The following is a 15,762-nucleotide window of genomic DNA, read 5'->3' as shown; positions in this document are numbered from 1 at the left end:
AAAAAGCTAACCTACTTTTGGGTGTGTACTATGTAATTTTAAATTTCAAAAATCCTTTCACATTTTTCAAATGTCCCGTCATTGAGGGAATATTTTAACATTTTGTCATTGCTTTTTGAATAACAATAATTGAGAAAAAGTATCAGGGCTCTAGAAGGAGGGATGTCTATCATACTTCATGCTACAACATATTTTTGAAATATTTTTTGTTTCCAAATCCACTTTGAAAGCCTGCAGAATTTGTTGTGTCTTCTTAATCTGGCCAGGGAACACCCAGTATGTGTCTTTATATGTCATTACTGCTTCATTTATTATATTATTTTAAAGCCAGCTCTAATGTACGACATATAGACATGATGAAAAGCTTGGAGCCTAAACCCTACAAAGAATGGTTAAAGCAACTTGGTATGTTTAGCCTAAAGAAGAGAAGGCTAAGGAGGACACATGATAGCAGTCTTCCAATAATTAAAGGGCTGCTCCAGGTTTGACAGTATACATTTATTCTCCAAAATTGCCAAAAGTAGCACAAGAGCTAACAGGTGAAAGCTTTACAGAAGGAGACCCAAATTCAAAGGAGGGATTTCCTGCACTTGAGTGCTATTAAGCAATAGAGCTGAAGCAATTAAGCAATGGAGCTGTCTTCTGGAATTGTAGATGCTCCACCATTGGAGGGTTTTGGTTGTTGTTTTTTTGAATTTATATCCCGCCCTTCTCTGAAGACTCAGGGCGGCTTACATTGTGTTAAGCAATAGTCTTCATCCATTTGTATATTATATACAAAGTCAACTTTTTATTGCCCCTAACAATCTAGGTCCTCATTTTACCTACCTTATAAAGGATGGAAGGCTGAGTCAACCTTGGGCCTGGTGGGACTTGAACTTGCAGTAACTGCGAGCAGCTGTCTTAATAACAGACAGACTTAGTCTGCTGAGCCACCAGAGGCTCTTTAAACAAAAGTTGGGCTGGTATGGGCTGAGGATTCCTACCCTGGGCTAGAAGACCTCCAAGTTCTATGATCTTCTGGTTTTACAGTCATTTACTTCATCTCAATTGATCGGTTAACCAAATATTATTTTCTATTTATTATAAGAATATAACCACTCAGCTTGTAATTGTACTTATCTTTAAGTAAGCACATGAAGGAGGCCTTGTTCAACTGGATTGGAATGATATGAGGGTAAAGAATTTAGGCAGGGGTGAAATGATCCTGGTTCGGACTGGATTGCCCGATCCAGTAGCGATGGCGGCAGGTGGTTCAGAGAACCGGTAGCAAAAATCCCTCCCACCCCGTCCATGCCCGCCCGGCCGAAAAAATGCTTTTAAAAGTTAAAAAAAAAAGCCTGTGATGATTGCGCAGCTCAGCTGGGATTGTCAGAATCTTTTAAAAGCATTTTTTATAACCTCTTCAGCCGAAGAGGTTGTAAAAAAATGCTTTTAACAATAAAAAAAAAAAGGTGGCTACACCCACCCAGTCACATTACCCACCCCGCACCAAACCACACCCACAGAACCGGTAATTTGAATTTAGGATATCTTATGGCTGGGGACTGAGGAGCTAAAATGAGCACTTGAGTGATGAGCTTCAAGAGAATAAAAAATATTTTGACTTTTCAGGCCATATCTGTTTCCAAGGTTATTAAATGCCTCCGATAAGGAAATTTCTGGTAAAGGCAACATGGCTTCCAATTCTCAGCATAAACAGATCAGATTTGTAGAAAAATAACATTTGCCACAATATTTAAAATGTTACACAAAATTCATTCAACTTTGACATCATTTATGAATACATGGTCTTACATCACATTTGAAATTTGGGTTTTTTTTAACACAATGTCACAATATATGATTTACACTGTATTAACTATTGTTATTGAATACAGATATAATTTAGATTTAACCATGACCGGTAGCTTTTAAAACAATATTATCTCTCTCTCTCTCTCTCATCTATCTATCTATATCCATCCATCCATCCAGTGATGGGATTCAAATAATTTAACAACCGGTTCTCTGCCCTAATGATTTCTTCCAACAACCAGTTCACCGAGCTGCTCAGAAAGTTAACCACCGGTTCTCCTGAAGTGGTGTGAACTGGCTGAATCCCACCACTGTATCCATCCATTTCATTTCTACACTGCCTATCTCATCTAAGTGGGCAGTTTCTTTAAGCAACTAACCAGTGCTGGGATTCAAGTAATTTAACAACCGGTTCTCTGCCCTAATGATTTCTTCCAACATCCAGTTGCCAAACTGCTCAGAAAGCTAACAACCGGTTCTCCCGAAGTGGTGCGAACTGGCTGAATCCCACCACTGCAACTAACACATGCACATGAACATAAGTATAACCAGGAGGAGCTTGTCATATGAAGAAAAATGATTGGTAATTGCTTTCCTGCAAAACAAAGGTGGGAGGACACAGCAGCAAAACATTTGTCCAATATGGGAGAATGTTGAAGCCTATAATACAGATTTAATACCTTGCAAGTTCTTGCTAAAATGTCCAATGTTGGAGCATTCACAAGTTCTGAAGGCAAGTTGTTCCACTGATTAATTGTTCTAATTGTCAGGAAATTTCTTCTTAGTTCTAGGTTGCTTCTCTCTTTTATTAGTTTCCACCCATTGCTTCTTGTCCTGCCCTCTGGTGCTTTGGAGAATAGGTTGACCCCCCCGCCATCTTCTTTGTGGCAGCCTCTGAGATATTGGAACACATGCTTCATACGACAAATGGACAAATGCTTCATATGAACCTATGTAGGTGCATCAGAGTCAATATCCATTATGCCAAATCATATCACCCCTAATCCTTCTTTTCCTCAAATTAGACATACCCAATTCCAGCAACCGTTCTTTATATGTTTTAGCCTCCAGTCCCCTAATCATCTTTGTTGCTCTTCTGTGCACTCTTTCTAGAGTCTCAGTGTCTTTTTTTACATCATGGCGATCAAAACTAGATGCAGTATTCCAAGTGTGTAGTGCAGTATTCCAATTGTAGGAACTGTAGTTTGGAAACATCTGGAGAACCAACCATTCCACATATAGGTTTGCCTTTTCTTTCTTTCAATTACAGGTTACACCCAAACACATACACACACAGAGAGAGAAATAAGTGCTAATAATAGAGCTTTCATGACCAAAAAGTGATGCTTAATTGAACTTTACTTTCAGCACACCCTTGTTATGACCACTTAGTGGATATTTTACTGAGTATTCAACAAACTGCCCATTTGTGGACTTTCTGTCTTGGCTCATTTGTAATGGTATTTGAATTTGAAAAACCAAGCCATCTAGATCGGTTCATTTGCTAGACTGGATAGAGAAGCCATAAGCACATGCACAAAAAAGCAAGACCAAAGAAAACACATAAAATTATTACCCTTTAATATATACAGCTGCATAATTATTGAGTTCATATATATATATATATAGTTCATGTGTGTGTGTGTGTGTGTGTGTGTGTGTGTGTAGGTCTTTGGTTATTCGGGTTTTCTCCCGCGTAAAATTGGAAGTGTCTTGGCGACGTTTCGACGAAGTCTCATTCGTCATCTTCAGGCTTCAGCTTCGTGCTTCTGAAACTGAAGCCTGAAGAGGACAAATGAGACATATATATATATATATATATATATATATATATATATATATATATATATATATATATATATATGTATATCCACATACATACATACATACATACATACAAACAAACAAACATATAATCTTTAGTCTGGCTCTTTTATGCAAATAAATCATGCTACATTAGATGCAAGCTAAATAAGCACCAGCAAAAAGTCAAATGTAAGAAGAGTCAGATTCCATAAACATAAAGTGGACAAATACTTCATAGGAACCTATGTAGGTGTATCAGAGTCAATATCCATTATGCCAAATTACAAAAAGATCAGATGTGTTTGAAGAGAAATTATGAAAATAAACTGACTAGAATACCATTTTTATTTGGTCTCCAAGGTTCAAATTTTGCCTTTTTCCATAAAAGTCCAAATAATAATGACCATAATATATAATCTGAAATCCCCCACAACAATTGAATTTGCATTTCTTCCTCTTGGTTGTATTTACCTTTTTCCTGTCTATATTTTACTCCATGTCAAATATTAAAGCATGTTTTGAATACAGTAGTCCTCAACTTATAACCATAATGAAACCTGTCCATTACAGCTGTAAATTGCTATGGTCATAAAATGGGTCGCTTGTGTGACTGACCTGATTTTAAGACTTTTTTAAATGACATATTAGTTATGATTAGTTTGTTAAGCAAATCAATTGGTGCTATGGGTGTTTTTGCTGAAAACTGGAAGTAAAAACTGGTTTTTGGTGACAAATTTATAAAATGTGGTCATGTATTAAATAGTTTTATTAATTTTCTCTTCTTAATATAAAACACAAACAGAAATAAAGGCAATGGAAAAAGGGGGAAGGAAAAGGGATAAAGGGAATAAAGTAAGGGAAGAATAAAATCTGCTCATGGGGCCCTGCAAATGGTTGTAAATACAGTCCAGTTGCCAAGTGCCCAGCATTATGGACATCGTAACATCAAATGATTACTAAGCAACTGGTTGTAAGTTGTGGATTAAGTACAAAGAATCCATAAAAGAGACCTTTGGGATGTATTTTTCCTACAATTGTACTGTCCATAACATTGTTACACAGATGATCTAATCTTGCATTGTACCTCCTCTGTCCCTTCTCTTCCAAATATCCTAGCTGCTACCAAATTTGCAGAACAGAAATCTACAATGACAATGAAGTATGACAAAGATAATAATAATAATAATAATAATAATAATAATAATAATAATAATAATAATAATAATAATAATAATAATAATAATAATAATAATAATATCAGAGTTGGAAGGGACCTTGGAGGTCTTCTAGTCCAACCCCCTGCCCAGGCAGGAAACCCTACACCATTTCAGACAAATGGCTATCCAACATTTTCTTAAAAATTTCCAGTGTTGGAGCATTCACAACTTCTGCAGGCAAGTTGTTCCACTTATTGATTGTTCTAACTGTCAGGAAATTTCTCCTTAGTTCTAACTTGCTTCTCTCCTTGATTAGTTTCCACCCATTGCTTCTTGTTCTACACTCAGGTGTTTTGGAGAATAGTTTGACTCCCTCTTCTTTGTGGCAACCTAACTGTGATCTAACTGTGTAATATAGGATTAAAAACAACTGGAAAAACCAGCATGCACACTCCTGCTATTATTTTAACCTTTTCTTGGAACACGTTGCAGACAATTAATAAAGCACTCTATTGAAAGCATGAGGAAGCGAAGCATGGCAAGGAAAAGATAAGATTGTTATTAATTCAATTTCACAACCAAAGTTTCGAAAATGCCATAAAGTTAGCAAGTTCCATTGCTGGAACTGGATTTTTCCAGACAACCTGATGGTAGCTGAATAATTCCTTAACCACTGAAGCCTTGTAACCAGGGGTGAAATCCAACAGGTTCTGACAAGTTCTGGAGAACCAGTAGCAGAAATTTTGAGTAGTTCAGAGAACTGGTAGTGGAAATTTTGATTAGTTCGGAGAACCAGCAAATATCACTTTTGGCTGGTCCCAGAGTGGGGTGGGAATGGAGATTTTGCAATATCCTTCCACCAGGAGTGGGGAGGGAATGGGGATTTTGCAGTATCCTTCCCTGCCACCCCCACCAAACCATGCCCACAGAACCGGTAGTTCACCACTGTTTGTAACCAAAGATTATGAACAGTATCAGGGACTCAAAGATACTTAAAGACTGTGTATTCCCTAATTCTTCATGTCTTTCATGCATCATCTGCTATTATGCTATGCAATTTTCATACATTTCAGCTATTAAAAAGAAGAGGGGATCAGCCTATTCTCCAAAACACTTGAGGGCAAGATAATGAATAATGGATGGAAAGCCATTAAGGAGAGATGGAATCTAGGATTAAGAAGGAACTTCCTGACAGAACAATTAATCAAGGGAACAACTTCCCTCCAGAAGTTGTGGGTGCTTCATTTTAAAGAGATTTTAAAGAAGAGATTGGACAACCATTTGTCTGAAATGGTATCAGGTTTCCTGGCTGAGCTAAAAGACCTCCAAGGTTCCTTCCAGCTCTGTTAGTCTGTTAAAACAACAATTCACAAATAATCATTCATGTTTTTAACAAGTTGGCATCTTTAACTAGCGGAGCACACATACTCTTGTAGGACTGGCCATCACTAGAAGAACACCGACTGAAGTATAAAATAAAATAAAAGTATCAAAAGCAATAAAAATCCTCAGTGATTTCTGTTACTGCAAGGAAGAAATATGGGTTTTTGTTCCAGACACCAGATTACTGATTTTAGCTTTAAATAACTATGGGAAGCCTGCGCAACCATGATTCAATGCAGCCCACTTGCTACATATGGAACTCCACCCAGCTTTTGATTAATGTGGTAAGCATGGATTGGGGCAGTCTGCCAGCCTCGGCTGGCCACAATACATGATGGCTATTGGGTTGAAAAATATACTGACCATCCTAGAAAGATGGAAAAGAAGTTAGAGAGAAAAATTTAAAATGAAAGCTGGACTCGGATATTCCCAAACGGTTTTTTCTCTCTCTTAGTTTTCATTCCGTTGGGTGAAAAAGAATTTCATTCTTGGTTGCTTTCTCTATCATTGCATCTTCCCTATGGAGTACCATCAGGGGTGGGTTTCACTTACCTTTGCTACCAGTTCGCTCATGCACAGTCACTTCGCTCGCGCACATGTGCAGAGCGTATTTGATGACGTCCGGGTGGGCGGGTGGAGCCTCCTGCCATTGCTACTACCGGTTCACCCAAACCAGTGCGAACTGATAGCAACCCACCACTGAATACCACCCCCCCAGTGATCCAGATGGCCCCAACCCTGTTGGCCTTTTGTAAATTATTCAAGATCTGACTATTTCTCCAAAGTTTTGGGTCAGGAAGATAAGTGAGCTTTGTTGGTTTATTTGTTTAGTTCTAAGTCTTCTGAATGGAAGACTTTTAGAACTTGTCCATATATTTTTCTATACTATGTTTTGGTTTTGTTATGTTTGGTTTTGGTTTTGATGCCTAGAGCAGGGTCCCCAATCGCCAGTCCATGACTGGCACAGGCCATGGCATGCCAGAAACCAGGCTGCACAAACAAGCGAAGTCCCATTCGCAGGATGCAGGCAGCACACAAAACCACACCCCTTCCAGTCCGTGGAAAGCTGGTGCTCTAGTGCCCAAAAGGTTGGGGGCCACTAGCCTAGAATCCCTGTTCTGAGATGGACAGGAAAGTGGCTAAAGAAATAATGAAGCAATTAAAAAAATCATTTCATAGAAAGTTTTATGGGTCAGCAGGACAATCTAATTAGCACTTATTGGGCAGCCATGGCAAATTTCTCTGTGAAACTTAACAAAAGTTGGATTTTGAAGAAGGCAGAAAGAATATAGAATAACAGAGTTGGAAGGGACCTTGGGGGTCTTCTAGTCCAACCCCCTGCCTAGGCAGAAAACCGTACACCACTTCAGACAAAGGGTTATCCAACATCTTCTTAAAAATTTCCAGTGTTGGAGCATTCACAACTTCTGCAGGTAAGTCGTTCCACTGATTAATTGTTCTAACTGTCAGGAAATTTCTCCTTAGTTCTAAGTTGCTTCTCTCCTTGATTAGTTTCCACCCATTGCTTCTTGTCCTATCCTCAGGTGCTTTGGAGAATAGCTTGACTCCCTCTTCTTTGTGGCAGCCCTCAAGATATTGGAAAACTGCTATCATGTCTCCCCTAGTCCTTCTTTTCATTAAACTAGACATACCCACTTCCTACAACCATTCTTTTATGTTTTAGCCTTCAGTCCCCTAATCATCTTTGTTGCTCTTCTCTGCACCCTTTCTAGAGTCTCCATATCTTTTTTACAAAACTGGATGCAGTATTCCAAGTATAGCCTTACCAAAGCATTATAAAGTGGCATTAACACTTCACATGATCTTCATTCTATCCCTCTGTTTATGCAGCCTAGAACTGTGTTGGCTTTTTTTGGCAGCTGTAGCACACTGCTGGCTCATATTTAAATGGTTGTCCTGTTATATAACATAACATAACATAACATCAGAGTTGGAAGGGACCTTGGAGGCCTTCTAGTCCAACCCCCTGCCCAGGCAGGAAACCCTATACCATCTCAGTCAGATGGTTATCCAACATTTTCTTAAAAATTTCCAGTGTTGGAGCATTCACAACTTCTGAAGGCAAGTCGTTCCACTTATTAATTGTTCTAACTGTCAGGAAATTTCTCCTTAGTTCTAAGTTGCTTCTTTCTTTCTTCTATGATGCTTTTGAACTCTGGTTTTGGAAAAGAGTCCCAAGAATTCCATGGATAACAGAAGAAGAAAAAAGGATCATTGAACAAATCAACCCAGAATTCTCCATCAAGGCACAAAGGAGACATTGTGTGAAACCAACCTCTCTGGAGAAGTCTATAATGTTGGGAGCAGTTGAAGAGGAAAAAAGAAGAGAATAACTAGCAGCAAAATATATGGACTTAATCACAGAGGTGATGGATACATCATTGGAAGACTAGGAGGACCAGATGGGCTGTCATGTGTTTCGTAATCCATTGGTCTGCATATTCCCTGACTTCCCACACTTCAGTTAAATCTTCAAAGCTGACATTGGCCTTCTGCTGGGCTTTTTCAACAGCAGTGCTACGAACTTTACTAAAGGTAATAGCTTTCAGAACCGACTAGTGGATTTCTCTCTTCCCTGGAGAAATTTTCAACTATATTCTTTAGTTACAACCTTTGTAGTGAATTTCTAGAGGCTGTTTGTAATTCAACTCTAGCTTAATAAACATATGCAAGCAAAGTTTATAACTCAGTGGACTTTTTAAAAAGATGATATAAAACAGTCAGGAGATATTTGCAATCTGCACCTGCATGTAATGGAATGGTCATAGTATGGAGGAAAGTTTGTCCTAAAACAAGTTAATAATGGCAGACTTAGTTCCTGAGTTGGGTGGCATTATTTAATGAAAAAAACAACAACAATCTTGCATTACATTTGGTATACTCATTGAAACCAGGACAAAAATCTCCAGTAGGCTTCATGAGTGAACAACTATTGAGTGTCATCTGACACATACACTGCCACACTAATCCAATACAATGCTTTTCCCAAAATCATCTTCAGTTAGCAGCAGGCATAAATTGTAGAAAGACTTGAACTGAGAAATGAGATTCACAAAATGAAAACCCTAACAGTGGTGCAGTTTGAATCCATGGACCATATGCAGGTAGTCCTCCTCTTACAACTGGTTGCTTGATCACTGTTCAAAAGTTATTGATGGTGGTCACGTGATCATATATTGCAACACTGTTGCCATTTTCCGGCAAAAAACGGCCACTGTGCAAAGTGGGTTTGCACTTACGACTATGTGGTTTGCTTACATGCGTGGTTTATTTAATGATTATGGTGACTCACTTAACAGCTATCATAAAAACTCTCTGGTCTTGAGTCTGGTCATGTGGTGCCAAAACTTACAACCCCAATGTGTCAGGCGCAAGGAATCAGGAACCAAGATTGTTCAAAGGTTTATGCTATGCCAGGGGTCTCCAGCCTTGGCAACTTTAAGACTTGTGGACTTCAACTCCCAGAATTCCTCAGCTAGCTTTGCTTTGCTGGCTGAGGAACTCTGGGAGTTGAAGTCCATAAGTCTTAAAGTTGCCAAGGTTGGAGACCCCTGTTCTATGCAATCTCTCTACGGGTATCTGAACTACTACCATGTTTTTCCCGAAAATAAGACCCTGTCTTATATTTTTTGGAACCCTGAAATAAGCGCTTGGCCTTATTGACATGCGCTCAAAAGCCTAATTGGGCTTATTATCAGGGGATGTCTTCTTCTGGGGGAAACAGGGTACCAGGTCTTATTTTGGGGGGGATGTCATCCACTGACTTACCTCACTTGCACACTTTGCCCCGGCCTCTTTTTCGCTATCAGAGGCCTTCAGGAAGTTCTTCATCCATCAAGGCTTTCCTGAAGACCTCTGCTGCAGTAGTAGTAAGTAAGTAAGTAAGTAAGTAAGTAGTAAGTAAGTAAGTAAGTAAGAGTTCTCATATCAAATGACCTAAATGCCAAAGCCTACTGCAACTACATAGCAAAAAAGGCACTAAGTAGTAAACCTAATTTTACGCAGCTTCTTTTCCAAAAATTCTACACTACTAACTAGAGCATACAAAACATTTGCCAGACCTATTCCTGAATATTTGTCATCAGTCTGGAACCCACACCACATCTCTGACATAAATACAATAGAACGCGTCCAGAAATATTTTACTAGAAGAGTTCTTCACTCCTCCGAAAACAACAAAATACCTTATACCACCAGGCTTGAAATCCTGGGATTAGAAAACTTACAACTCCGTCGACTTCGACATGACCTGTGTTTAACACACAAAATCATCTATTGCAATATCCTTCCTGTAAATGACTACTTCAGCTTCAATCGCAATATTACAAGAGCAAAAAATAGATTCAAGCTTAATGTCAACCACTTCAAACTTGATTGCAGAAAATATGACTTCTGCAACAGAGTTGTTAATGCTTGGAACTCATTACCTGACTCCATAGTCTCTACTCAAAATCCCAAAATCTTCAACCAAAAACTGTCTACTATTGACCTCACCCCATTCCTAAGAGGACTATAAGGGGCGTGCATAAGAGCACAAAAGTGCCTACCGTTCCTGTCCTATTGTTCCCTTTATTATATCTAATTAATATAGCTAATGCATATTCTTTACTTATATATATATATATATTTTCATGATATGTTTTTTTACTTATGACAATGCTTATGTATACTGTTATGACAAAATTAAATAAAAAAAAAAGTAGTAGGGCAGCTCCACAACTCCATCACCACGCTAGCTTAATTTTTAACCTGTGCACCCTGGAGTGGGCAGGTCTTAATTAGGGCTTATTTTGGGCGTAGAGCTTATATTGGACGCATGTGTAAAAATCAAGCTAGGGCTAACTTTCTGAGTAGGTCATATTTTCGGGGAAACACGGTAACAGTCAAGGCAAATTGGTGGGACAGTCAATGGAACTCAAGGAGAGCTGGACTTAGATCTCTTGTGGACATGAAGGGATGCCAAACTGATGATGCACTTGATACCGCTCACCTCCCTAAGCCTAACCTGTTCATTTTCTACACAATGACTTACAACCCAAATTCCCATCCCCAACTGGGATTGTAAGTCGAGGACTCCTGCAATAAAGTTTTGCAGTTATATGGGCTCTCTGAAAACGATCCTGCATTTCTTGCATTTCTTTCCCTGTTTGGAAATCTTCCACTAAAGCTGCTGCTGGTTGCAATGAGTGCATACATGTGTGTGCAATATAAATAGCCCATTCTATCAGGGAATCCTCTGAATGTCTTTATTCGTCTGCCAGGCTTCTTTCAGGAAAGCCCTGTAGGCATTCCACACATGCATCCATCAGCTGCCTTCCGGCATAATTCAAGAGCTCCATGGAGAAAGGCATTTCTCAACTTCACACTATGCAGGGCTCATAGTGTCCAGCAATCTCACCATAAACTACCCAGCAGTCCTCTCTTCTAAAAGGCATTTTCTTTTTTTCGCTGCACATTTCTGGAATAAGGACACCCTAGGAAACTCAAAGAGGAGAACTGATAGGGTTCTTGGTTTCTATCTCACCAAAGCTTAGCTAGGTCAGACACATAGCTCTTGGCAAGGGAGCGTTTCATCTAAATTTATCACTCTACTCTCCACCCAGGCAGTTTAAATGCTCTGGCAAGCCGGGAAGCGTGAGGTAATGATTAGTAGGGATTCTTTCTTTATGTTGGCCACAAGGCCGCATACTGCCAGCTAAATATAAACTTGCTGCCACAACTACGTAAGAAGGAAACAAGCCTGCATTCTCTCTGCTGAAGCAGCTCTAAGCCACCCCACAGATTGACTGCATCCACACATAATGTAAAGCTGCGCCATTCAGATACTTGGTGACTTCAGATTCGAATTAATGTCGATGTCGGGGTGTCAAACTCATTTTTTCATTGAGGGCCACAGCAGAGTTGTGTTTGACTTCAGGGTGGGGAGATGGATGTAGCCACAGGGCGTGACTAGTTTGATGTCACTTGTGTCGGGGCGCTTGTGGTGGCCCGAGTGCTCTGCCGCTGAAAATGGGCTGCTGAGCTCTGTTTCCAGCTGCGACGGCTTCCTGCAACCCTCTGCCAGTGAAAACAGAGTCCGGGAAGGCTGCTTGCGGCCCTCCCGAGCTCTGTTTTTGCTGACAGAGGCACTGCGGGCCAGTCTTTTGCTGTTTCCAGGGTAGCCCCATGGGCCAGATTTAAGCACCCTGCAGGCCGGATCTGGCCTGCGGGCCTTGAGTTTGACACACCTGGTTTATGTGAATCCAGCGGAAGTTTGTAAAACATGTTTATGATTTAGTGTCACAGTTTGTAAACAGGTGCACTGTGGTGGTCCAGAACTAATCACAGGGGCTCTGCGGCAGGGGTGAAATCCAGCAGGTTCTGACAGGCAGGTAGCGGAAATTTTGAGTAGTTCGGAGAACCGGCAAATGCCATCTCTGGCTGGCCCCAGAATGGGGTGGGAATGGAGATTTTGCAATATCCTTCCCCTGGAGTGGGGTGGGAATGGAGATTTTACAGTACCCTTCCCCTGACACACCCAGCAAGACACACCCAGCAAGCCATATCACGCCCACCAAGTCATTCCCACAGAACCGGCAGTAAAAAAATTTGGATTTCACCACTGCTCTGCGGTAAATTTTTAAGGAATACACAGCAGTGCTTGATACCTGTTAAATATCATGCAATCTATTAGCTAGAGGAGTGTGAAACAATTACTGAGACATTAAAGGGGCCATCAACCTAGAAAGTTTGGGAACCTCTGGTTTTGTATATTCTGGAAGTTCAACCAACTGTTGAACCAATAAAACATCATTAAGCAAGTCATAAATTAGGACAATGTGTGAACCCAGTCTTTAAATAACTGATCCGGATTTGCTCCAGGACTAACAATTTAATTCATAATGTGGTTTGTCTGATTTTTGACCCAGTTAATCATGCAAATCCAAATCCATTTTAGTTTATAAACACTGGTTTTAGTACAAAGGGTGAACTCAGACAATTTTGGTTTAATAAATAAATCATGATGAAATAAGCCTTGCCTGAGTTGTTCTGAAAGCGCATTCCACAAGCAGCTCCTTGACATGTGGCTCTGAGTTTTGTAGTGCTATTGGAGGTCTAGTTATTAAATGACACCGTTGGGACTTTAGCTTCTGAAATATATATATAAAATGTAATAATTGAAATGTCCCCTTTCATATTTGCATTCAGCTACGCTACTGGTCTCCGCAGGTAACAGCATATTCCAGCCAATCGAATTCCAAGACTGAAGTGGACTGAGATTTGTTGACTTAGAACATTTTATCACTGTGTCTCCTCAAAATTTAAGGCAGTTTACCGGTGGTGGGTTGCCCCCGGTTCGCACCAGTTCTATAGAACCAGTACTAAAATCGGCGAGCAGCTCTGCCCACTGACCCGAACGTCATCAAAAGCGATCTGCGCATGCACAGAAGCTTCCGCGCATGCGCAGAAGAGCACATGCGTGCGCGGGCACAATACAAACTGGTAGTAAAAGTAAGCAAAACCCACCCCTGCAGTTTACCAAAAGTGGGATAGTCTGAATCTTAGCACAAATGTTAACTTCCCCAATGAATCGTTGGGCTTCTGAAGATCTTTCTGAGCAAAACATTTGCTAACAGGCCAGATAGAGAACTTCTGATACAACAGCAGTCATTCCAAGGTATGACAACTGCAGATGCGTGGACTTTAATTCCAGAACTCTCCACCCATCACGGGCAACATTGGGATTTCCAGGAGTTGATATCTATATATTTGGACGTTAGAAAACACTGCGTTGTAACAACCCTACCGCCGTCCCAATCTATCCTCATCAACGTAATCCAGGCACTAATATTTGAATTCTTGTTCCTGAACTTCTCCTGGTGAAGAAATGCTGTAGAATACAGAGATTCTCCCAAGTAAATCGTGAAGTGGGCTCAACAATTTCACACACCCCCAACTGCCCACCACAATAACTTTGAAAATAGCTTGCAAGATTTTGTAGCCTCCTGGTATTTCAGCAATTGAACTGAGCAAAAAAATGTTGCCTCCCCTCTCCCACCCCACTCTGCCCCTTAGCCAGCCAAGCCTATTGTTGGTGCTCTATCTGAAATCCTGGCAGCCACATCTAGATAAGATCAGCTAAGCCTCCAAATCTTAATGATGCAATATACGTCTGCCTTTATTTTAAGACCAAATCATAGAGAATTGATTGCTTATTATCAACCAACCAATCTGGCATTCACTAACACTATCGTGTAGCCTTAGGGCAAGCTGGTGGGTCTATTCTAATTATCATGGAAGTGGAGAAGAATGATTGTTTCCCAAGATCTTATCTTTCCCCTCTTACTTAAATGGATCTGGAGCCTGTATAATCTGGAGCACTGTAGCCGCCCATTAGTAATTGAACAAAGGAGCCTTAGTCTCTTTTCCTAAGTATGACTTACCCAAGTGAAATTCTGTACTAAAATTAAAATGTGGAGGTTAATTTATTTTTTTTCTACCACAAGTCCAAAAATGTGCAAGGTCCAAATATCTGCAAACGTTCCTGGGACTAATCAATTGGAAAACCTCCTAAGAGCTTCCATGTGACTGAAAATCGGGAATAAGAACTACAGGTTATCCTCAATTTACGACCTACAATTGAGCCCAAAATGTTTATTGTTAAGCGAGACATTTGTTCCGTGAGTTTTGCCCCATTTTACGACCTTTCTTGCCCCGGTTGTTAAGTGAATCACTGCCATTAATAAGTAAGTAACCTGGCTGCTAAGTGAATCTGGCTTCCCCATTGACTTTGCTTGTCAGAAGGTCGCAAAAAGGGGATCACATGACCTTGGGCTGCAGCAATGGCTGCAAATATGAACCAATCACCAAATGTCTGAATTTTGATCACTTTTTTTTTTTTTTTTACATTTCTATCCCGCCCTTCTCCGAAGACTCAGGGTGGCTTACAGTGTAGAATAGAATAGAATAGAATAGAATTTTATTGGCCAAGTGTGATTGGACACACAAGGAATTTGTCTTGGTGCATATGCTCTCAGTGTACATAAAAGAAAAGATACGTTCATCAAGGTACAACATTTACAACACAATTGATGATCAATATATCAATATAAATCATAAGGATTGCCAGCAACAAGTTATAGTCATACAGTCATAAGTGGAAAGAGATTGGTGATGGGAACTATGAAACGATTAATAGTAGTGCAGATTCAGTAAATAGTCTGACAGTGTTGAGGGAATTATTTGTTTAGCAGAGTGATGGCCTTCGGGAAAAAACTGTTCTTGTGTCTAGTTGTTCTGGTGTGCAGTGCTCTATAACGTTGTTTTATAACGTCGTGTATAAGGCAATAGTCTCATTCTATTTGTATATTTATATACAGTCAACTTATTGCCCCCCCCAACAATCTGGGTCCTCATTTTACCTACCTTATAAAGGATGGAAGGCTAAGTCAACCTTGGGCCGGGCTTGAACCTGCAGTAATTGCAGGCTACTGTGTTCTAATAACAGGCTCCTTACAGCCTGAGCTATTCCGGCCCTTGATCATCCCATCATCATGTGATCACTGCAAAAGTCGTAACTGTGAAAAAGGTCAAAAGTCACTTTTTTCAGTGCCGTCAT

At 40.1% G+C, this 15,762-nt stretch overlaps 1 protein-coding gene across 2 annotated transcripts in view; it reads right to left on the bottom strand.

Annotated features, from left to right (window-relative positions):
- The window catches only part of B4GALNT3 (beta-1,4-N-acetyl-galactosaminyltransferase 3), a 103,586-nt gene that overhangs the window by 66,292 nt on the left and 21,532 nt on the right, over nucleotides 1-15,762 (bottom strand). The window lies entirely within an intron of this gene.

This window comes from Ahaetulla prasina, chromosome 7 (assembly GCF_028640845.1).
Source record: "Ahaetulla prasina isolate Xishuangbanna chromosome 7, ASM2864084v1, whole genome shotgun sequence".
Taxonomy (NCBI): Eukaryota; Metazoa; Chordata; class Lepidosauria; order Squamata; family Colubridae; genus Ahaetulla; species Ahaetulla prasina.
This window is presented reverse-complemented; position numbering and strand designations above follow the sequence as displayed.